General features: G+C 44.2%; 2 pseudogenes across 1 annotated transcript; one reads left to right on the top strand and one right to left on the bottom strand.

The window, feature by feature from the left end:
* Positions 1 to 5084: 5084 nt before the first annotated feature.
* On the bottom strand, positions 5085 to 11325 carry LOC125525491 (putative disease resistance protein RGA3; annotated as a pseudogene). Its single transcript, XR_015611078.1, has 5 exons — positions 10265 to 11325; positions 7309 to 9427; positions 5994 to 6996; positions 5722 to 5886; positions 5085 to 5354 (listed from the first exon to the last, which is right to left on the bottom strand). The product of XR_015611078.1 is annotated as a putative disease resistance protein RGA3 (transcript).
* Positions 11326 to 17755: 6430 nt separating this feature from the next.
* Positions 17756 to 20714, top strand: LOC147962875 (uncharacterized; annotated as a pseudogene).
* The last annotated feature ends 3171 nt before the right edge of the window (positions 20715 to 23885 follow it).

The raw sequence follows: 23885 nt of genomic DNA, 5'->3' as shown, positions 1-23885 counted from the left end.
CCGAGTCGTAGCTTTTGTTGTTGCCGGTTGTAGCATTTTCTCCCATGGGATGCATCTTCCTTGGTCGCTAGTAGTAGTCGTCTACCTCACAGGCCGAAAAAATCACCATCGCTGATGCAACAAAAATTGGCCGCTGGTTGTAGCTTTTTCTAGGGCGGTTGCAGCTCTAGCGCCTGAGGTTGCAGCTTCCATAGGCCACGGCCCATTGTTGTAGCCCCGATGCTCACCTTTGCTGTCCGCATCTTCACCTTCGCCGCTTGCAGCAAAATGGTCGATGAGTTGTAGATTTTTCTTTTGCCAGTTGAGATTTTTCTTCCGCGGGATGCATCTTCATGGTGGCATGTAGCAAACAAGGACGCCGGTTGTAGCAATTTGTTATGCCGGTTGTAGGTCGCAGCTCCGGTGATGTCCTCGCCCATCCCATCCCCATGTTAGGTGCACCCCGTCGTCGCAGCTTCTCGTGCCTTGGGTGTACCTCCCCATCACAGTTATGCAACTGGAGATGGTGAGCTGGGAGAATCGCTGGCCGTGCGAAGAGGAACTGGAGATGGTGAGCTGGGAGAATCGCCGGCCATGCGAAGGACGATGACCTCACCGATGAGATTGGCCTGCAGCTAGGCAGGGGCCGATGCGGGGGTGGACAACGGCCTCGCCGGCGAAATTGGGCTGCAACGGGGGGTGGGGAGTGGGGGTGGGGATGCAGGGGTAGAGAGCGGCCTCGCACATGAGATTGGCCTGCAGCGGGGCAGGGCAATTTGCGGGGCTTGCAGAAACAGGAGCGCGTGGTAGCGGGCGACCGGCCAAAGATTCGGCCGGCGTGCCATCTCCAAACATTTTCCTATATGTTTTGAGAACAGAGTTGTAGGTGCCATACATATTTCTTGCAATCAGTTCAAAACGAATCAAACATATTTCTCTTCCATGTAGTTCTTTGGTAAGTCAATTAATTGCATGCTAGAGTATTAGAAAGTAGTAGTAGTTGGCTAAGGAGTAAAATGTAGAACCGACACACTTATGATAAACATGCTCATAGTTTCCTGTCGGTCGAGTGTTGCTCCTCTGGTTATTGAACATCCGATCTTGTTGCCAACCTGTTGTATGAGCCGAATCAATCGCAAAAGCTAGTTTCTTAGTGTCTGAATTCACGACAAACTGCAATTCGTACTTCGGCTAGTGTAGTAGCAGTACACACCTACCTTCTGTGGTACTTCAGTTGTCTTTCACCGCAAGGATGTTGAGAAATCATACAAAATATGGTTCTGGTTTATACTCCCTCCATCCGAAAAAACTTGTCCCAAGTTGGTGCTAGATACATTCATTTGAGGGACAAGCTTTCTCGAACGGAGGGAGTATATATTATCAAGGCCACAAAAGACAACTCACTTGAGAGTACCACAAAAGTCCAACACAATTGTTCTGGGCGGGCTCTCTACATGGTGAATTAATATTTTCCGTGTGCACTATGCAATAAATTAAAATTGCACAAGAGTTTTTTGCCAATGGTACAAGAGTTTTAGTAGTATCCTCCTAAAACTATTTCTGGTACTATAATGTTTGTTACTAATGGCAAGTTAAGAAGATATGATATGTTATAATAATCTATGCAAGCAGGTCGCCTATACAACTAAATGTCATTAAAAGCAATACACTGGCCTAGTTTCCTTCCTTGTAAAATATAGGGTGCCCAAGGCTTCATAGATAAGAACATAGTGATGCAAAACAAAGAGAAGGGGAAAAAACCCCGGTTAACTTGTTGATATCAAATTTCTCCAAGAGCATTTGAGATGCTCCTGGGAGGCGCAGTGTAATGGCTTTACAAAAAAGTAATGCATATTATCTGAATTTTTCTGGGTTTATATCATTGCATGATGTGATAAAAATGTAAAGGTACCAGGAACTTTAGTATACACTCAAAGGATTAAACAAGACTAATCGTCTATTTTTACGTGGAGCTGAATACAGTTCCACAGAAACAGGCATAAAATAGACTACGACCACAATGGAAAATATGTTTTAGAGCACCTGCACCCAGGCCTGTCTATCCTAGCCATCCATTTTTTGCATCGCGATTCGTGCAAGCACATTTCTCTTTTTTGTTTCTCTCACATAGAACATGTTTTGAACTTCAAACTTCCACAACACAGCAAAGGTTTCTATCTAGAATCTGGGATAAAACTTTCAGATTTTTTCGTCCAATATAAATATATGAATTAATATTTTTTTGGTTAGAAAATCTTATTTTTAGAATTTATGTCGGACCAAAAAATATGAAAGTTTTATCTCACATTCTAGTTAGAAAGCTTTATTGTGCTGCAAAGTTTGAGATTCAAGACATGTTCTATATGAGAGAAACAAAAAAGAGAAATTTTACATGTAAAATGTTAGTTGTGTTGCACAGATCTCAAAGCAATATTGGAGAGCTAAGATAGATGGGCCTGGGTGCATGTGTTCAAAAAATCTGCGTCCCGACCACAACCATACAAACGAAAACAGTCAATATTTTTATCCTTTCCTCGATACCTCGGTAGCAAAATTTCTATTTTATTGCCAAGCACAACCTACGGATCGAATCACATTACTGCTACAGTTGGTGAGATATTGTCAAGCTTAGTGAAAAAAAACAAAAACAAAATCATAAAGTACCATCCCTTTAGCTGGTGACCTCTTGGAGTTAAGTATATAGGATTTCCAAAAACAAGAAGTGAGATGTTGTATCGGGGCCTGACCCAAACACACTTCTGTTCATTCTCTTGTTGTTTATGTTCAATAAACAACAATAGAAAATGGTGTAAAGAAAGACCAACATAATAAAATGGGTTGCAACATATAGTCAATAACCTCTAGCTAGGTGCATGCCATATTTCTTTTATGAAAATCAGAACAAAGTTATTTATGTGCATCTCTAGTTAGAAATCAACTGAAAATTAATAAAATCTCTGAGGTGAAAACGCATAAAAACTAATGGACTAAGAAATAGCAGGATTGAGCACCACATCCCAGGGGTTGCATGTTGGATAGGGTAATCGTTAAGACTAAGGTCGATCCATGATGAACGAAAGCCTGCACAAATGGTCAAATTCTGTAAAAAAAAAAACAAAGAATATTCAGAGGACTGTCAACTAACACCTCAAGGAGCATTTTGAAGCAGGCAAATATCATGATTAACATGATTCTCAACAAGTTAAGAATTGTACCTTAAGCTTGACCTCCTATATGAAGTATCTTATAGTACAACATAGCAAGGTAGCCTATATGAAAGAACAAATGGGACAATAAAAACAATTACTACTCAAGCTGACCGATCAAAACCTAATTGAAACATGCGATTTCAGAATCCGGTCCATTCGCAAAAAATGGAAAAGCACCAAACATGAACTATATCGATAAATCTAGTAATAGACTAATAGTTAGGTTAGATGATAGCTTAGCACTACTTAAATTAGCACAATGAGTCAGCAGCTTGCTAGTTCTCTCAGTTGGGTACGTATAGATCTCACATGCATATAGCCAGAGTTCACCAACGATTGCTTGTCCAAAGTAATATAGAAATCCTAATCTCTACTTAGACAGGTGATACATGTAGCTCCTAGGTTTTATCACCGTGAGTTAAAGTATAAACAGTAAATACGTCACATACCAGTGTGCGCGTGCGTTGCTAGTCGATCAATAGAATCCACCTGCTAGTCGATCAATCAATCCACCAATTCGATCCATCTCAAGGCAAAGCTAGCTAGCTACATTGTTAGCTGATTTAACCCCTTAAGGCAAGCCAGGTTTGCTATGTGTTCGTTTTGCCATCGAGCGAAAGCACCGGCCATGCAGAATACTGGTTTGACAGGAACGGAGACAATCAGACAACGGCATCGAAGGAAAGGATCAAGATCTACGCACCTGTGACACTGTCCTTGACGGAGGCAAAGGGCGTCAAGTTCGAGCTGTTGGCCTTCTACGCGTCCTCGTACACCATCCGCTCCGCCACACGGTCCTCGCCGTAGCCGCCTGCGATGAAGACGACCCGTCGGATTCTAGGACGCACACCCTCCTCGCATAGTTCACGGTTGCCACTAACCCAAATCGCCGAAGCTGCCGGCCGCGGAAGACAAGGATGGAGGGCAGAGACGGAGCAAGACTCAACGGAGAGAGGGCGAGCCGTCACCCCTCGTCGCCACGACCGAGTCCACTGAAGTTTCTCGGGACAGATGAGATTGGAATCGATGGGGTTGGAGGAGTTGGGGCGACTCCAACGAAGAAAGAAGAGGAGGGGTTGGAAAGAGTTGGGCGTGCGTCGTGGGTGAGTCGGTCGTGGGTGAGCCGAACTGTTTTTTTCTTGGTCGTGGTTTTCTGTGCGTGGGCTGATTTGGAGTTGGATTTTTGGGCTAACGCGGGCATAGCCCTCGCGTGATGGTTGTCGTACCAATCACGACGTTCGATCCTCCTTTAATAGTAGAGATTAATGTGTGCGGTAGAAACCCAGTTGCTCGTCTGCACTAGACCAGTTGAACAGGCCGACATGACAACATTCAGTATTGAATGTGTGTTGTAAACTGAATATACATTCAGCACAACCGGCCGTAAGGCTTTCAAACAAGCAAGATGCCAACTTCAACACACAACGTAAGCATGAAGGGAATGCCATACCCAGTTGCTCCTCTGCATTTCTCATGTCCGGTCGGATTAAACACCGGACCAGAGATGCACGGAATCACCCCATGAAGAAATTTATAAAGGAACACTACTACTACTTGAACAGAGTAACCTGATCACTTGGACGAATTCAAATGTAGGAGCACTTGGCCCCAGGCTCAGATAATCTGCAGTCTAGCAACCGCTGCCGCTGGGAAATTCTCCTCCTGGTTGCCTGACCTGCACACCAACCTGCAGTCTAAGTACAACTGAATTAATGGTGCCCAAACACCTGTCAAGCCTAAACTGCCATGATGCATCTTTGCAAATCCTTCCTTCCTTCAGGTTACAGCAGCTAACTCAATGTCAAGGATATAAGATCGCAAATCGTCTGTCTTGACTGTTTACTCAACGCATAAAAGCTTCAGCTTACAGCAAAGCAACTGAAAAATAAATCACAAATAGCGTCTCCATGCAGCTATGTTACTGGGTGTTTTCTCAATCACAAGACTACAGCCAACAATATAAGATACACAAACAAATGTCTTTGCCAAAGATATGGCAACGAAAACAAATTGTCGATCCAACTTTTAATTCATGTTTTGCAGCATCACATTAGCCTTTGGCTCCATTTCCAGGGCCTGCACTACATTCATGCCGATTTGATTTGATGTAATCAAGCAGCTGCAGGATGAAGATGTGTCTACAAGGCCAGCTAATCTTCCGTCCACCTGCACATCAATCAAGATTTGAAGTAAATGAGATAACCAAGAAGTAGCATTGGCTGAGCTGGGTTTAATAAGCATAGCAAGGATGTTCATTATCAAGTACTAGCAGTGTAGAGCAAATCATTGACACGGAGTTAACTGTCCAAATCATGCATGCTATCGATTGAATGGACAACCAAAACAATAGCCAATGCAGAAAGGGCAATAAATACTAATAGGTGGGTATCTTTCCATGTAGTTTAACATATCACCAAGGGATATAATGATTTCCACTGAGATTACTCAATTAATTAGCGCCATAGCAGAAGAAGGAAATAAGAAGATCAATGTCCCTTGAAGCACAACTAATAGCAGAGAAAAAAATGATTACCAAATCCGGTGCAGAGGACGAGCTGATCTGGTCTCCTTAGCTAACTCTCATGCACCCTCTCCTTTCCTCGATCTGCTGTTAATCGTCGGTGTACTTCTTGTTCCTTGCTTTTATCTTCTGAACTGGATGCAACTACTGCCGCTTGCTCTACAGCCATTGTGTGAACTAATAAAGCAGAGGAAAGATGGAATCAATTGGATAGGACGTAAACGATAAAATAGACACATACAGCATAAATTCAAACAAATATACTACCAGGTATGTTCTTTTACCTCCAGATTCAATCAAGTGCTGGGACAGTGCATCCCTCGTCCTGACGGCGTCCTCATCTGCTAGTTGCCGCACTTGAGCGGTGTAACTCTCCTCCTGATCCCCCTCCATGTCTATCACTATGTTATGCAGCGCACAACATGTGCCGATTGTCGAGTGCATCTCAGTTTGATTATTTGGATGCCAACCTTCTCCCTGTAGGCATTTCCACGTGTCTTTCAGCCTTCCCAACGCCCTTACTGCAACGGCTGTAGCTGCAGAGTGTCTCCTGTTGAACTCCACTTTGTAGTATGAGAGTGAGACACCATTTTCCATCTGGTAAGGTGTCAGGAGCCACGGACGAAGAGTGTATCCAGTATCACCAATTATGTATTCCCCGACATCCAAGCCATCGATCTGATAACCTCATTGTACTTCCATTAAGCCAAACACCATTCTCGCACTTCTCAAGGAGCTCAGAGTCGAGCAAAAGGCTCGATTGGTTCATACTAGCTGACAAGTTCCACCAAATGTCTAGGAACCTCATATCTGGATCTACGACGACTTGGATTAGCTCGCTCTCATTCTCCACGTCGTCACAGTTTCTTGATCCAAACGAGATACGAGCAGTATGTGCAATGCCACAACAGTTTGGCAGGCCGTGGATCTTGTCAAATTTGTGCTTAATCTTCTCCATTTTAGCGGAGCCAGGCCAGCTGCAGTGGTGCATTGCTCGCTCCCACATAGCCTCAATAAACACCTGAGTTACCAGCGAGACAATTGACTCGTTCACACCAAGAGAGGATCCTACGATAACTGGTGACTCACCAGAGTTCAACACTCTCAAAGCAATGGCTACTCGATCTTGTAAAGACATTACTCTCCCATCAACAAAGGTCTGATTCCTTGCCATCGTATCTTCAAGAAATGGGATCCTCACCAAGCTGCAGATGTAACTGAAGGTACTTCTTCTCATTTTGTACACAGACTCAAATCCTTGTGCGTCCAACATAGAAGATAAGGTATCTGCATGGCAAGAAAAGTACAAAAGTGGTTACATGATACTCTATATATGTTAAACTCGAGAAAACCTAGAAGAACAAGTAAGAAGACAAATACTCCCTCTGTAAACTAATATAAGAGCATTTAGATCACTAAAGTAGTGATCTAAATGCTCTTATATTAGTTTACGGAGGGAGTACTTAGCAACATGCACTAGGAAGGTACAGAATATATGGACGAAAAGCAGGAGATAAAATCAAATAAACTTCTAAACTGGCAGAAAGAGTGGTCAAACAAATTAAGACAAAACTTGTACGTATGTTTGATTTTATGTACCTTCAAATACGGTAGAGCTGCTGATATTTGAATCCAACTTGCAGCTGTCTCCTCTCGTGTACAAAACGTACCATTTTCTTTGGTTGTCTCCATCGCCTGCATATGCCTTGACATGCTCCACTTGGCTGAACTTGTCCCACTCGGTGCCAGATTGTCCCGCTGCTATCGCAGAGAGCAACCATAGCCTGCAGAATAACTGCAGATGCCTTGCCTTTATGTCTCGCATGTATTCTGGGAGTTCTTCCATGGTGTAATCCTCCAAGCCCAGACTCTCGAGAGAAGCGATACGCTCCAACACCTTCAACTTTGGCCACTTGGCGATGGCAAGCTTCTGCAGATTGGGGAGACTGGTGATCCTCTCCAGGTCGGGGCAATCAATCACTGTAAGATCAACAACAGAAGGAAAGCTCTCAATGTAGCTGAGCTGCTTGACATGTTGTAGACCTAATATTTTCAAAGAGCTTGCATTGGAGGCAAGGCCTAGAGGAAAATGCCTCAGTTTGCAATCACAGAGCACAAGCTCCTCCAAATGGGGCATCGCTTGTACTTGCTCCTCCCACTCCCACTCCTCCCATACCACCATGTCGAACAACTTCGATACATTTAACCTTGGAAATGAAGCTGCTGCCGCCTGCAAAAATCCAGTCCCAACATGTTTGATGCATGGAGCACGACAGACCTGTAGAACCTGTAGACTGGGGAGCTGGCACAACCCATTAGGAAGTTGTGTGCAACAAGCCAGATCATAAAACAATATAGTCTTCAAGTTGTTGAGGGGCACCATTGATGTGGACATCATCCAGCTCAGGAGTTGCCGGCCAAAATACCCACTGATATGAAGATCTTCTACACCAGGTGGAGGGCAGAGCTTATCAAGAACCTTCTCAATTCGTTGCTGCTCTTCCTCAGAGACACCTTCCTTCTCTTTGACCAACCCATCATCTCCCAGTTTACTGGTGCAGTACATGATTAGACTGATAAGATGCATCTTCTCGCCGAGCCTAGCATTAGCAGCAAACAAGGCAGCAGATACATTCTCCAATTGAACTAATTCAAGAAACCTGAGTTGGGAAAGAGGCCCCAACTCGTCCAAACTGCACCAATCACCAACCATGTGGGCTCGAAACTTATCTAGTATCCTCATATTTGTCAGACCACTAAACCCTCTAGGTACCATACTTGCTTGGGGAAGTGAAAGTAACCTCAGTTGGCCAAGCTTCACAATGCTGTCAGGAAGATTCACCAATTTTGTACATCCACCAAGGTCAAGGAATTGTAATAGTTTCATCTTGCCAATGTTTTCTGGAAGTACAGATATACCAGCATTTACTAGTGTTAGATATCTCAGGTGCTTGAGCAGATGCAACGATTCAAGCAGCACAGCCATATCTGCAGATTCTATATGCAGAGTCCGCAAACTAGAAAAATTAACCAATGAATCACCAGGCATCATCTTAATCTGGATAGTTGAGATCAATGTTCTCACTGATTGTTGTGCCTGTAGAGATTTCCAATCAAGTTCACCTGATTGTGATTGGTCAGTTTCTATGGACAACCGCAGAAAGTTTTGTGAACTAAGTTCAGCAAGAATATCATTATCTCCATCTTTAGCCATGAGTGCTTCATCTTTAGTCATATACTGAGCAAATGAGCGCACAACATCATGCATGCTGCAAACCCATAGATTAGCATACGATTTATCAGGCTCTATGAGGTTCCTAGATACCAAATCCTTGTAGTATTTTTTTCCCAATTCTTCTAAATCATTAGAATTTCCGTGAATAAATCCTTCACTAATCCACATTGCAACAACTTCATCTATAGTAAAATTTCTACTTTTAGGGAGAAGAGAGTAGTACAGAAAGCATTGCTTCAGGTAAGAAGGCATATATTCATAGCTTATGTATACTGTGTGGTCGAGCTCATCGGGCATTTTAGTTGTTGACCATTTAGAATCATCCAAAACCTGCTGCCAGTCACGCCGGAGCCCCCCTCTTTCACGCAAGAGTCCTCCCATTACTTTAACAGCAAGTGGTAAACAACCACATTTCTGTATAATTTTCAGTCCGATATCCATTAGCGTATTGATGTGGTCTTCATCTATCTCACTTGAGCGTACCTGCGAACATATCATGGAAGGGACCGATAAAGTTAATTAACTATGTATAACATACATACTTTATGCCTAGCAGAAAACAAATTTTCTTTCCTTTTCTTTTTACAAGATGGAACATACTGCAGGAAGAATATACTTTAGCACTAATCTCTCATCCCTGTTATAGGAAGTAACTCCAAATTTAGCAGAAATCGTATACTGTTTTGTTCGTTTTCATATTTAAGGTAACATGAAATTATCTACTCCCTCGAGTGTCTATAATGCATAATACTACGACAAACATCAAGTACTAAATTTGTGTGCAAATTCTCTAGCAAAATTACTGCCAACTACTAGCCTAGTTATATTCGTGTTATATTCTTTTGTTGTATTGGCAGGGGTTCACCAAAATTGTTATTTTTCTGTCTTAAAATAACTTTTAATTTATATTATGTCCTATGCCACTGTTGACTATATATTCACAAAAGGTTACTCACTACATGAATATATGACCCATGTCTCTTCACGGGTAGACATGATACATATATAATTATCCAAATTTCTAATTATTTTCAAACTTGATTAGAAAAAATCTAGGTGTCTTTGAATGTGTCTCAATTAGTCTTGTGGCATATTTCCTTGTTTAGCACCATGCTTTGTTGGCACTTGCAAAATTACTGACAACCTCTTACCTCCAAGAGGTAACAGTACATAGAAGTCACTAAATTACATGTAATTAATGGCTCATTAATTTGGGAGCATCCTAACATTTCTCTTAATTAACAACATAGTACTCTTAATACGAAGATGGAGATAGATTATTCACTTCACTGAAAGATTAGTATTTAATTAAGAACATACCTGCTTCTTGAGCAATGACCAAGCATCTTCAGGCGCTAATGTGTCGACATGGTGGTACGGCAAGATAGCTTTCACGCCTCGGGCAACACCTTCATCTCTGGTAGTGACGAGGACTCGGCTGCCTGAAGCAGCAGCATTGAATAAGGGTATTTTCAGCACGTCATCCCATGCTCTATGGTTCCACATATCATCCATTACCAGAATGGTCTTGTGGTCAATCAATCTGTTCTTGAGGGTTTCATGAAGGCTGGTCTTTGCACTTTCAGGTGGTTGGGCATCTCCTCCGGCTTCGATGATGGCCCTTCTCAGCAGATCAACATCATTGAAGTTTTGGTTGACGCTCAACCATATCTTTTTGCTGAATTTACCTTGGATTGCCTCGTCATTGAAGACCTTCTGGGCGAGGGTGGTCTTGCCGATCCCACCAACACCTACGATAGCAACCACCTTGATGCCATTGTTGACATCCTTTCCTGTATGCATGATCTGGGCCACCAGTGCTCTTGTGTCTTCTTCAATCTTGTCTCCAACAATAGCCGACCGGTCAAAGTCCCCTACCGTCTCCTGGTTTGGATTACCATGGTGAGAGGCATGGGTGTTGCTGCGATGATCCTCATAGGACCCAAGATTCATAAACATGAAAGCAGCGCTCCGCTCCTTGATGGAGTCGAGCCTCTGGTTGAGCGCCTTGATGCGGGTGCCGATCTCATGAGCATGGAAGGGATTCCGCATGCAGAAGAGCAAGGGTTTGAGACACCCTGCATTAACCGAGGATGATCCACGCTCCATGGCCTTGAGCTGGCAGAGGTCAAGGATGTCAGTAGCTTCGTACATGGCACGCTTGAGCTGCCCCACCCACTCTCGAACAGTCTCGTCGGTGATGTTCCTCCTATCGGGATCGGCCAGGAAGTTCTTGAGGTCCCGAAGCTTGTCTCCCATCTTGTCAATCTGGCCGGAGACGCCCAACATCGTATTCACCTCATCTGTTGCTGCCCGCGTGAGCATGTCCACCAGGTAGGACGCAAATGCATCCAGCACCATCGCCATTGTTGCTGGTTAATTTTTCTGCAATAACAAGGTAATGTCAAATTCAAGCAGGAAGCTTAGCTTGCTAGGCGTAAAGAGAGGCAAATCACACTTGAACTACCTAACCAACCTTTGGGATGGATGGACAACGCAGACGGCGGAGAAGACCTCAGGGTCAGCGTGACAGCAGCAACCTAGAGGAGCAGAAGCTTAGATCCTCCTCCGGCGCGTTGCCTCTGGGATCACTAGCTCAGCTCCTCTTCTGACGCGCTGCCGCCGGGAGGAGCAGTTGAGCTCCTCCGGTGAGTTGCCTCCACGAGCAGCCGCTCAGATCCTCCACCGGCGCGTCGCCTCCATGACGCGGCAGCTACAGTAGCAGTCGGACGCAGAGTAGCTTGGCGTACTGGCAGACAGATGCTCTCCGGCGACGCATAGTAGCTAGGTGGAAGTGGACGGGAGCGAGTGAGGAGTGAGACTGTGAAAGCCATTGAACGGAGTAATAACAGTACCAGACAGCTGCATTGGACGGAGGTAATTAACAATTTACATAGCGTGGGCTACTACCAGGTTTACAGACATATTTATTTGGCTTTGTGGTAATGTTTACAGACCTATTAGATCTGCGCAAAATTGTACGCTAGCTAGCCAAGTTGTTTACTCTGTGTGCCTGAAACACTCCTTGCCATTCGTTATTAAGGATTTCGCATCCTCCAAAAAAAGACCGAAAGGACGCCATCTTTCTTTGCCGACATTCATATGCCCCCAAAAAAACTCACAGCTAACAGGGTAATTACAGTGGCAGACAACTTCCTTGGACAGAGCTAATTAACTAATTAGCTAACATGGACTACTGTCAGGTAACTGATCCATCTTGTTTGATCTGTTTAGCCATTGGTTTAACTTTGCATCCACATAGCTAATTGTGCCCACCACATGCAGTTTGCAATAAAAGGAGAGCTAGCACAGTGCAGGATGGAGTACTTTACTTATGGTTTATATAACCAAACGAGCAAACGGCTGAACTGAACGAGCAAACCGATGCAGTATAAACGTAGCCCAACTCATGTTTTGCCAAGTCATCCATGAGAACCAAAATTCACATAAGCAAGAGTTGTGAATCAACAACTTACACTACAAATTTATGAGGCATCAAATGCATGAGCATGCTACACAGAAGGAGTTCGAAGTCAAATTTTGGACTGTGGGAGGTCTCGACAAAATATTCTGTATAGATTGTTGGCAGCATCCTGATGACGGAAAAACGACATTAGCTACTGGATCTCAAACTTAGCCAAGAAAAGAAAATACACATAGGATACCTAGCATGTAAGAGAACAATAAACTGAACAAGATACTGCACATGGTTTATGTTTCAAGCCAGAGCAAATTTAGGAAGATCCTAGCCTTTCCTTTCTTCCTTTCATAAAGAGAAAAGATTCTACAGATCAATAAACTGAACAGGATACTGCAATTTGTGAACAACAATTGCATGTCAGAAGTGCAGTTTGCGGTTTCTTTGTTGGCATTACCGAAAAAGGCTTTCGCCCCGTTTTATATATAAAGCATCGACCAACAACAACCCGGTACAAACGCACGCCACCACAACACACGCACACACCCAAGGCAAGATACATAAGCGCTGAGCGCAGCAACACCACCCCAAGCACTACAAGAGCAGCCGGGTCCTCGCCCGTGAACACGCCACCGCGAAGAGATGAAGCCGCATATGACGAACCGTGGGCTCCAAGGCGGTGCCTTCAGGAAGGAAACGACACCGAAGCGCCGCCACCGCCCGACCCGAGAGTCGGAGTTTCCCCTAGAGCAACACGACGGGCAATGATGGCCGCGACGACGCCTTCAGGAAGGGAGCGAGCTTCGCCGCCGCCGGTCCGTCTGAAGATAGAACAGGTTTTCACCCCGGCCCATACTCACCGCCACCGAACGTCACACCCCAACGACCATGCCGCCCACACGACCATGGTCACTGGGCAGCACCAAGGCACGGGCTTTGCCCATGAGCACCGCGACACCACCACGAGGGCCGCCACCCCGGAATCCAAGACCTCGACGCCACCTCACCAGTTACCCAGCGCCACGCCACCTATAGAGACGGGTGGAAAGGCCCCGCCTTTCGCACCCTTGAGCTGCCCCCAACTGGCCGCCATCAGCTCGTCCTGCTGCCGGGCGCGAGACGGACGTGGTCCTGCCGCCGGTGCAAGACGGGCGCGGTCCTGTCGCCGGGCGCGAGACGGGCGCGGTACTGCTGCCGGGCGTGAGACGGGCGATGTACCACAGCTGAGAAAAGTCCAGTCCTTCGATGGAAGTGGTGTGTGGGCGACGCGGAGAGGAATCGAAGGCCGCCGCACGCCGCCTACGGTCGAACCGACGCCGAAAATGTCAGCCGCCGCCGCAGCCGACATGCCAAGTTACCGTGGATCACTCCACGGCCGGAGCAGCAGCCACACCAGGCCACTGCCCATCCCGGGCCGCCCGCCGGACTCCAGCCGTTGAGTCCGTCGGCCACACAGCCACCAGATCAGCCACCACACTTGTGCCGCCACCGCCACCACACACGCGCCGCCGCACCCTGGCCAGAGTCAGCCAGCATCCACGACCAGGACGCGCTCCGGCCACCGCCCTGCGCCACCAGCCGGGTCCCCGGCGACAAATCTAGCCGGATCTGGCCGGAACCCGGCTCGCCCACAACCACCAGCACCACTGCCGCCGCGTCAGATCCGCCGCCCACCGCAGCCACGAAGGCCGCACCTTGAGCAGAATCCGCTGCCGCCTTCAGCCACCGCTGCCCCCAGCAAGCAGGACCACTACAAGAAAGTTGTTAATACATGACGGACCTAGTCCGTCACAAATCAACCAAAAACTGTCATGCGTGCCCACCCATGACGGATTTGAAATCCGTCATGTATATCGCGTCATAATTTCACATATAACCTTCCATGACGATCCTTGGCCGTCATGGATCTGCCCCAGGCCCGCCCGGCCCAAACTAGGATATGACGGAACAAGCCGTCACCGATTTTCATGATGTGGAAGCAACATGGACCTAACTTGGCGTCTACGTGGATCTGACATGGAGGCGAGCATGGCCCCTGTAGTAAAGCCCAATTAGGGTTTTGGCCTAATAATTTCATTGCAATCCGCCCCATTAGCCCCCTTTTTTAGTCCAGCTTGTTTTCTCGATGCATCACAATTTACAACAAGACAACCAATTATATTCATTCAGAAAATAGCATTTGTTCACAAGACAATACAAGTCTGATTCAAAAAACAAAATTAATATCAAAACATCACAAGCATATCTAGAAGGCGCTATAAGCATTTAAAAAATCGAGTAACATGACTTCGTTGAAAATGCACCACTAGGTGATTTTAATCTCCAACACTACATAGCCAATTCCACACAGCTATTTGGACCCAAGTAATCCTACTGAAAAACTTCAATCTCCAGACTAACTGCAAAACCTGCAAAGAATCCAAAACATATACAAAATTATAATAAGTTATAACAGCCAGCTCCCAAATGAATACAAAGAGCAATAATTAGCTTATTTTCCAAGCAATCATCCGATGCACACACCACTACTATACTAAGGTAGCATAAGAAATGTGGGCAACGCACGCTAAGGAAAAGCATAATAGTAATATTGGAGGCATACTTTGTTCGTCAATTAAAAGTAATTATGTCAATAAACTTGCCTTTTGCATGCAATTGTAAAATAAAACCACTGAAAGGCAATACCATTTTTAGCCAATTAAATGATCCACTTAGTACGATAACCTTCACATCTAGATTAACCACACCTAGGAATTGTGAAGAACGGTAACATATGTTGGAATAAAAAAACATGCATTCTCCAATTTACTGATTAGCCTTCATGGCATACAATGTATAATTATCTCTGCCCACACTTCAATATGAGATGGGATAAAGAATTGAGACAGAACATATGTTGAAATTGTATACCTGCCACTTCCTGATTATTATCTTTACAACAAAATGAATACAAGGGAAAGTATAATAAAAAAGGATTACTAGCATATTCTCTATTCCTGATTATTATTTCAGTTGCTTTCTATAAACAGCCCTCACATGAAAACGTATGTAGTAAATAATTCAAGGGAATATACCTAGATCTCATTTTTTTTGTATGTAGCACATCGAACACTCTTAAATCTGAAGCAAAAGTAATATATCATCTATTAGATATCTTAAAGAAAAAGTACACAATTAGATTATCTTAAAGAAAAAGCATGCAATTAGATTATCTTAAAGAAAAAGCACGCAGCCTTCACTTCCATCACTCCTTCAGATTGCAATTCAGTGTACACGCATTTCCAGAAATACAATAGTATAAAATCCATCACTGCATTTCCAGAAATACAATAGTATAAAATCCATCACCTCTGCTGTAATAAGCAAAAAAACTTAGCATCATTTAAACTGTTGCTTGCAAACACAAAAAAGAAGGGAAAACAGAAGGATTATTCATCCAAGTATATTGAGAAGTTAGGTAATAATTGAACAAGACATCAAGGCGGTAATGAAGAAGTCAGGTAATCAATTCTTCTTTCTTTCATTGTTACTTACAATTTTCCTGTCTTTCTGGAGCAGAAGTGTAGACAGACAAAGTATACTCCAGAGACAAAAGAAGGTAAACAAACTACAAAAGTTAATTATTGTTTCCAAGTAACCGATGTCGGCGCCTTTTTTGCCATTTTGACTTTTGACCCATACTCTATGCAGAGAAGAAAACATTCTTGGACATTAAAGAGGTACAACCAGGTAGTGGTGAAAGTGAACTGTTGCTAAAGAAAGCTGAGCATGGTTTTCTCGCATTTTTAATTGTAGTTCTGAACATATCCTACTCCACTTTTGATGTGATTTCTTTAATTTACTTTTGCTGCAGGATAGTGCCCTTTTTTGTACATGAAGCTTTAACTTCCCATTTTGTTGGGGCTCATTGATCCACAATCTTCTGATGTGTAGTTTCTCCATGAAGCTTTAACTTACCATATCTTCGTTTTCAGCAGGGTTCAGTGAGTACCACCCAACAATGTTCTCCTCATATTGACTTCCTTTTGCCTTGCTACTGTTATGGTTCCAAATTCATGACCACTCTATATTCTGTTTGTTTTGTTGACATGGAATTTACATAGAAAAAACACTTCTGATCTACAATGTTTTACTATCTAGGATTTTCCTGAATATTGTGAATGAATACGTACTGGTACAGCAGCCCACTTGGATGAGAATACTGTTCATGCTTTAAAAGATATGCAACTAACCATCTCTGTATTCTTTCTCCTTGATTAATATCCACATGGTCACCACAGTTCATCCATGTGTCTACCTCAAATCATGTTTTGTTTACCATGCGACAAGATCGACATACATTTTCCATTATTGATAGTTCATTCTACTGCTGCTGATGTTTTACATTTTACTTTGTACGTAACGAATTACCTCCTTGACTATGATATTATTTACTCACACGTGGGGCAACATCATGGAAGGAATAGTTCTTCAGAGAATTCAGGGGCCGGCAAAGTGAAGGGCTGATCTACTACATTGAGCCATTCAATCTCATTGAGCATGAAAATACCTTCAGATCAGTAGTATTTGGTTTGTAAATAGCAAAATTTTTAGGCATGCATCAAACTGCCCGTGATCTCTACCTGTTAATTGGAGCACGCTAGTTGTAACTAAGATATCTAGACATCTCTTCTACCTGCGACCTTTTTGTATCTAATTTAGTATGTTTGAGTCAGAGCAAGTGTATGTTCAGGACCTGCAACACTCATGGTTGTGAGCTATATGTATAATCTCAGCATATGTATACAGCTGCATGCTGAACACTTATTATGTGTAGTTAGAGCAATTGATTTCTTTATGTAAAAGGATACAGTGTCATTTTTCTTAAGAGTAAATGAGTAGTTTGTGACAATGCCACTAGACTCCTGTGGAACTATGACTTTGCCATTGATTATTTCTATTTATAAAAATACCATTGGTATGTTAGTTTATTTCCATGTAGAACTGTTACTATGATGTCAAAGTACTCTGACTGAGTTGGCTATGTTTTGGTCAGAAACAACTGTGGTCTGACTCTGTTTCCGTATTCTCATGGACCAATGTTTGTACAGGGTAAGCTTATTCCTCTTGCCTAGAATTCATGGATGAACTAATGGTCCTGGATATATGGTTTATTCAGATATAGGGTAAATATTGTTCCTCACATCTTTATGTATTGGGTGAAAATTAGATGGCAGAACCTATAACAATTGGGTGAAAATTTGATGTTCAAAAACTTGCAGGAACCTATAAATATTTAGGCTGAATCATTGCCTCTTTATTTAGACAGATGAGCACGTTCGGTCAGTCAAAGCCCATCCTAACAAAAAAAAAAGATGGCAGGGGGAGAGGAAGATGGGGATTGATGTGCTCACATGGGCAAGGGATGCCTCGAGTGGTCCAAATGCTGCAGACGAGAGGAGGTCGGGGTCGCCGCCGTGCAGCCCAACGCGGGCGAACACACTGAGCTGGAAGACGCCATCCAGAAGGTGGAGAGGGCGCGAGGCCGCGCGGTGTGCAATGGAGCGAAGCCGCTGGAGACGGGCCGACGATGGACGCGACGCTGCAATCGAAACCCTAGCCACAGGCTAGGCGTCGTGGGCGAGCGCCGGAGAACGGGAGCGGCGGATCCAGCTGCCTGGAGGACGGAGGGGTCGGAGACCAGCTCATGTGTGTGTTGCGCGGTGGTGGAGTCACCGGAACCGGCGGGCGTTGGCTGCGATGCATGTGGGATGCGGCGGATCTGGTAGCTGCTGGTGCTGCGAGGTGAGAGGAGAGAAGGGGGAGGGCCAGCGGCGAGCAATGGCAGGAGGAAGGCGAGGAAATGGTTGGTGGCGGCGATGTGGGAGGGACGATGGGGAATCAGAAGGGGCTGCGGGGGAGGGAGAGGATGAGGGTTAGGGTTAGAATTTTATATGGGTGAAGTCTACACAGGCTTTGGCGGGCTTGCGGGGCTCTGCCAGGCCGTCCATGACAGTTTCTGAAAATGTCACCAAAAATCCGTCATGGATTAACAGGTTTCTTGTAGTGGACGACGGCCTCCAGCCCGCGCCGCCACAGCCCGTGCACAATTATCAATCAAGAGAAATCAAGTATCAACATTTTGCAATCTAGGTGCTAGAATCACTGGAAAATGAACTAACGAATTGGTGCAAAATCAACATTAAGGAACATGGTCAGGTCAGGTCAGGCAAAACTAAACAGATTGCATACGTGATTACATCCAAGACTTGAGCTGATGTACACTTAATATTATCAGGCGTCACAGCAAACTAATCAAATAAAAACCAGTGTGTTAAATTAACTTCACCTGATGTTAATAACAAGGATGCACCAGGTGTGGTAGAACTAAGCCAGAATAAATGTGGTTAAGAGGATTCAGTCAGAAAAGTAGATCGATCTGGCGGTTTGAAGAAACAGGGTGGATCTAGGTGCACAGGCACACCCAAAAATTCAGAGGCTAGTGATCGTCGATGAAGAAATGGCCGTACCTTTTTAACTTTGAGACAGCAGGGACGCGAGGAAAAACAAAGGGAACGGCGATGGCTATGCATCTTTCTGATGCAGAGGCCGGGGAATTACCCCTTTTCCAAAAAAAAAATCTGCATTCAAAAACTGCTCCCTAGGCATCAAACATTCTGCAAACTGTGACGATGGATCTCAAATAATAATGGACGCAGCGCAGCTGAGCCCTTTGAAGCCAGGAGATATATAGTTCATGATGCCCTCGACAATCGACACATATCTCAGGCGTAAACTGCAAGAAAGATCAGAATGGTCATTGGTCAGTTCAGCAGTAACATTTTGTAGTTATTAGTTACTCCGTACACTAATATATGATTTTTATATTTGCAACTCTGTAATACCTATTTTCAGCTTGTAATACATATGTTTTAGTCCTCTGTTTAATATGAAAAGGTGACTCATATAATAGTAGGAAATTATTTATTTTCCCTTTCTTTGTATGGAAGTACTCCATAGTAAGTAGAATTTCAGTGGTAGCTATGGATGATGTGGTCCAATGCCCACTAAGATAAAAAAATACTCTGACACAGCACCATGCAGGCCATGGAGATGGAGATCTTGTAGCCGGGCCAAGTTTATTAGTACCTTGGGCAGGCACGAAAAGCAGTGGCGGATGTACAGGGTGGCCAGGGTGGGCCGCGGCCCACCCTGGGATTTTGAGACAGCCTACTATATACTTATACATTTTAATTGGGCCTGAAAAATACCACACCCAGGAGTCCACGACGAACGCAGCCATCCGCTCAGACCCAGTCGTCCTCGTCCCGATGCCCTCGCAGTCTCGCACTGCCGCCCGACCCCGACCCCGGCGCGCCAAGCCGGCAGCCGCCTCCCCATTCCTCGCCGCCGGTCGCGCCCCCTCCGCCATAAAGGAAGATCCCGCCTCTCGTCCCGCCCGCCCGTCCGGCCCTCGGGTCCAGCCGACGCCTCCTTGTGTGCGGCCCTGCTCCAGCGAGTGGCTGCGCCCCTGCCGTCGGCCGGCTGCCGGGACTGCTGGCGCCCCTGCCCTCGCGGCCTCGCCCCCCTGCTGCAAATCTGGCCAAAACCAGAATACCCTGCCTGATTTAAGGTACCGAAATACACAAATTTCTGATTTAGGGTTTGCTTTTTTGAACTATGCTATCCACTACATGAAGAACATATACATAATTCTGCAAATCATTTAGGCCTCAATTAGCTTTATTGAGAGAAAGTCGTTTTCTTGCAGATTTGTTGTAAAATGAAGAGGGCCGGAGATCACTTTAGAAGAGAATTTTTTTGGAGTCATTGATCAAATTAGTCAAGAGCTTGAAAATCGGTTTGATGAGATCAACATGGAGTTGTCATCTTGTATGTCTGCTTTGAATCCCGCCAACTCATTTGCTGCTTTTGATGCACAAATGGTATACAAGGTACAAAGACTTGTTGAGTTTTATCCCAAAGATTTTTCAAGTGCTGACTTGATACACATTAAACTACAAGTTCATAACTATATAGATGACATGAAAAAAGATGACAACTTCCGAGGCCTTGGAAATCTTGTTGATCTCTCGGTTAAGCTTGGTCAAATAGGGAGACATATAGTTCATCATTTGGTGTACTTGCTTCTAAAATTGGTATTTATTCTACCGGTGGCAACAACAAATGTTGTGAGCGCATTTTTTTCCATGAGCATAGTCAAGAGCAATTTGAGAAATAAGATGGGCGATAGTCTTTTGGATGATTGTCTAGTCACATGCGTTGAGAGAAATCCTTTCTCCAAGGTGAATGAACATGATATAATTGATACCTTCATGACAATTAATGCAAAAGCGTAGGCCGAAAACATAGTCTTTTTAAACTTCTCAAGGTATGTCTATGATCCATGTAGTATATATGTACTATGTAGGTTTCTTTATGCAAAACTTAGTCTTAATTGAGAATTCTAGTTTGTTTGTAAGACCATATTGATCTATTTCTATGTGATACTGTGAACTAGTTAGAACGTTCACATGTCGCATTTTTTGTCAAATTTTTTTTTGGGGGGCGGACCACCCTGATGTGAAAAGCTAGCTCCGCCACTGACGAAAAGCAAAGCGGGGAAAGTGCAGCATCGAATGTGTCGGCCGGGGCAGAGCACTGCATGAGCGTGTTTGGTTGGTGAGGTAAGTAGATTTCCTTCACAGCACCATGCATAGTCTGACCATGATGGAGATTAGTAAGCTGCTTAAGATATGTCTAGTTTATTACTCCCTCCGTTCCTTTTTAGAAGACGTTTTAGACAGCTGATTTTGAACAGTTTTGGGAGCTGTCTGAACTATCTAAAACGTCTTATAAAAGTGAACAGAGGGAGTACCAGCTTGGGCAGGGCAGGCAGGAACTAAGATTAGAGTTATCCAGAACCCAACCAAGATTAGAGTTCCAGAGCTGTGGTGGGAGGGTACCCTACCCTACTCTGTGCGTTGGTATCATCAATCGAAATGAGGACAAGAAGATTCCAGACCCTATCCTGCTACCCATCTGTATGTGTGTCTCAAAATTAACAGATGAGACCGCCAGCGGGAGGGGAAATGGCGACTGACCGTGCCGGCGCCATGCCACGCACTCTTTTGCCGTGGAGAATTCTGTGCGTGTGTTGGTATCATCGAAATTAGGACAAGAAAATTCCAGACCCCAAAATGATCCATACCATCAAAATTAACACATCAGGCCAGGAAAGGTAAAGAATTTAACCACCACTGCGCCGGTGGAAGGGGAAATGGTGGCGACTGACCGTGCCCGTGCGTGCTTCGCCGGCGCCGCGAAGAATTGGGACCGGGTGCCGGGAGGCTAGGCTAGACCCGCCGGAGCCTAGATCTGCTCTCGGCCAAGCAAAAATATTGTCCGTGTATTTTTTTTCCCTTTTGTTTTTTTCTTGACCAATATACCGGCGGCGGCGTTGGAAAGGTAAATAATTTAACGGCCCATGTGCCTCACCAGCCCAGGCCCATGAAATAGAGGCCCTGTTGCATCAAGCAAACAAACTTCTTTTTAGCCCCAAAAAATAACTTTTAAATTTTCCATCTCAAGCAATTTAGGGCACTCCCAATGTATTAGTATCTCTTTACACGACACCACCAGCGGACAAGGTCGACGCCACAGACTTGGAGCTAGGAATGTGACGCCTCAGCACTAATGTTTACTCTGCCTCGACACTAATAGTTCAATGACATGCCCTTTTGCAGTTACCCCGCAAACTGTATTCGCTCACAATGTTGCACAGTTTTTTTTTCCGAACCACAAGGTAGTCTGTGTTTCCATTGCCAAGTTTTTTTTTCTAGCCCACAAGGTAGGTTGTGTTTCCATAGCCAAAGCTCAGTGCGAGAAAGGCTAAGATGTGACATTGCTTGCACAAGGGCAATGGGAAATCCATTTCCATAATATTTGTCGCACTGTTTAGCAGGGTGAAGCATGAGCATGCTCTAAAAAGGTGTTGGTCCATTTTTTACAATTTTAATACTTTCTCATTTTCCATTTTTTAAAATTAAACGCATTTTAAAAACTGCCTACATTTTTTATTTAAATAATTATGAAATAAAACTATTTTCCTAAAATACCAGAAGCTTCTCGGCGAATGCTTCTAAAGGTGACTATTAGGTACAATATAAACTTAGAGAGAAAAATAGCAGCTAGAACCATGGAGATTGGCCAACCCATCCATAGTGAATGACACACGTGTGCTCCATATTCCGCGCGCAAGGAAAATTCTTCATCAATGGGAACGCCTATTTGATGCAAGCAGCGTAAAATTGCTGGTCTTTAGCACAGGGGCATCCACGACTGTGTCGGCTCATCGGCAAGACAATGTGTCAAGATGATCTACTGTAGCAACCGATTGTTGTTTCAGCATTTTTGGTTGGTTTTTATATTAAAACGCATACACTTTTTCAATTGAGAACATTTTTTAAAAATGAAATTTTTTCTAAACATCAACATTTAATGAATGAAATATTTTTTAAAGTTTGGGATTAATGTTGAATAGTTTTTAAAATGCAGGCATTTTGAGATTATCCATGGTTTAAAAAATGGAATTATATGGTACGCAATGAACCAATACCGCTCGAAGAAATTATGCATGCATCAAACTGAGGGATTGGATATTAAGTCCCTGGTCTAAAAATTACACATGTAGGTCAAGCAGCACACACACTAAATAACTCAGTGGCATCATATGTGTTAAATATTTACGCATCTTTAGTAGACCATATATTTTTTCCGCGCTCGTTTCACGATTATTGAGCGGCTGACAAACCTTGGTGTCATGATGTGTGCCTCCCTGCCACCGGGATGCTACCGTTCCAGTGTTGGGTGTTTTGGTGGATGAAACAACGATGAAGGGCTTCTGCAGAATGCCATGGAAAGATCTTTCAGGTGCGGCAAGTCAATACTGAAGACATCAGCTGCAACCATGCAGTGAAATATTTCGAGAACCTCAAGGGACAATGGCAACAAACTTGACCCACGTGTCAAGTCTAAAGAAGGGTAGCTCCGTAACTTCATTTCTGAAATAGCGGTAGCAGCTCGTAATCCCCCTAGTGATCTAAAACACCAGCACGAGTCGATGTACAAGTAATGAAGCTTCGTCAACTGTTGGAGGACATCTTGTGACGGAAGTGTAGTTAAAGTCATAATATCTTTTAATGACAAACGTCTCAGTGAAGTGAGACCATTAAGGCAAACCGCTAATGCTCCATCTGTAACGTTGCAGGAAGAAAGGAAAAGCCGAGAAAGCCCTGACGGCGGAACCAGTGGGAGGCCGATGTTCGTTGTACAAATGAATCTTATCCTCTCCTCATGGCAACACAACCATGCCTTAATGATATCCTCTTTTAACAATACTTCACCCCGCTCTCTTTGTAGAGCACTTTCAATGGTTTGAAGAAGAGAAATATCAGCACACATAAATGTCATCAGCCACTTCAGAGATGAATGTTTCGACAATAGTACTTTCCTGATTTTGGATCCCGTATCCACCTCCCACAT

This window comes from Triticum urartu, chromosome 7A (assembly GCF_056163025.1).
Source record: "Triticum urartu cultivar PI428250 chromosome 7A, HENAU_Tu73, whole genome shotgun sequence".
In the NCBI taxonomy this organism is placed as follows: domain Eukaryota; kingdom Viridiplantae; phylum Streptophyta; class Magnoliopsida; order Poales; family Poaceae; genus Triticum; species Triticum urartu.
Note: the sequence above shows the minus strand (reverse complement) of the source record. Positions and strands in the feature narration are given on the sequence as shown.